The 1,448-nt window shown below is 40.0% G+C and overlaps 1 long non-coding RNA gene across 1 annotated transcript; it reads left to right on the top strand.

The window, feature by feature from the left end:
* The first annotated feature begins 427 nt into the window (after positions 1–427).
* On the top strand, positions 428–1,047 carry LOC139063450 (uncharacterized). Its single transcript, XR_011516797.1, has 3 exons — positions 428–737; positions 809–886; positions 964–1,047. It is a non-coding gene; the product is annotated as an uncharacterized lncRNA (long non-coding RNA).
* Positions 1,048–1,448: the final 401 nt, after the last annotated feature.

The following is a 1,448-nucleotide window of genomic DNA, read 5'->3' on the forward strand; positions in this document are numbered from 1 at the left end:
AGAACTAAAACTATTGTGTAAAACTCTCTGTCCAGCAGCACATCAAATTAATGGCTGTAAGCACACACACACACACACACACACACACACACACACACACACACACACACACACACACAACTCTAAACAACCATTCATACATTTGTCTACCTATACAACAAAGCAAATGACTCTGTATTGTTTATAAACATTTTTTTTTCGACCAATCGCAACCGTTTTCTATTCAAGATTTTTTTAAACAGCTGTATAAAATGTAAAAGCGCATTTTCGGAGTCGTGATTTGAGGTGTAACAAGCTAAGATGACGGGTAAGTTTTTAACTCAAGACGCAAATCTTTTTTTTTCTCTTTCTGGTTTAACATCTTTATTTTCAGACGCTATTGTCATATCGGGCGGCGAGTGGGAAGAAATTCCTATTGAGGAATTAACTTGTAAGACACCGGTCCCCCTGGATGATTTGTCTAAAATTAATCGCGCGGTCGAGAATCTGAGTGAGTGGATTTTATAAATATATACGTAACGTTCTTTTCTTCAACTGAGAAATATCTCATTTTACAGAAAAGGAGGGGGTTCAACCTTACCCCGGAAGTGATAACTTTTACCCAACCACGCCTCCATCCACCAGCCGAACCGTCTTACATTCGTATCAGCCCAGCCATACCGTCAGATCACACGGGAATGCGAGCGTGAAAGCTGTTCGTTACAGGACCATCACGCCGCAGACGATCCTCGAAGCTGGTAAGTGATTACAAAATAGCGATTAATAAGTCAGAGATGTGTCGTTCATATTTATCGTTTTTATTCTTCAGAGCAACGTCCGACGGCCTACGCACCCCCAATATCTCAGCCCCCACCACCTCCAACCCCTTCTCATGCGCGGACGGATGGTAACGATAAAAAAACAACTGATTAATAAGTCAAAGATGACTCGTACACATTTACCGTTGTTTTTTTATCCTTTCAGAACAACATCAGACAGCCGCTTCAATATCTCCGCCCACACCTCCTCCACCTCCTCCTCCTCCTCCTCCCCCATCTCCTGCACAGGGTAAGAGATATATAAAAAGGTGGTTATTTACTTCAAAGATGATTCGTTCATATTTTTTCATTATTTTTATTCTTTCAGAACAATCCGACAGCGACTCTGAAACCGCTGAACGTGGTCCTGAGCAGCCAGCCGGTAAGCTGTTTCACAAAAAAGCTCCGCATAGTATATTAAATTTGAAGTAAAAAAGATGTTTTTTATCCTTTCAGATGAAGAGGAAGAGAACGCACCACCTCCTGCACCTGTACAGAGTAAGTTAAATTTATATATATATATAATTTATTAAAAGCTCGTTCATTTTATTTATTTTTATTTATTTTTTTCATCAGAAAAACGGCTGAAGAAAAAGAAGAAAAACATCCGTCTTTCACCGATTCAACGGCTAAACAGGATGAAAATGGCCT

Source organism: Nothobranchius furzeri, chromosome 16 (assembly GCF_043380555.1).
Source record: "Nothobranchius furzeri strain GRZ-AD chromosome 16, NfurGRZ-RIMD1, whole genome shotgun sequence".
Lineage (NCBI taxonomy): Eukaryota > Metazoa > Chordata > Actinopteri > Cyprinodontiformes > Nothobranchiidae > Nothobranchius > Nothobranchius furzeri.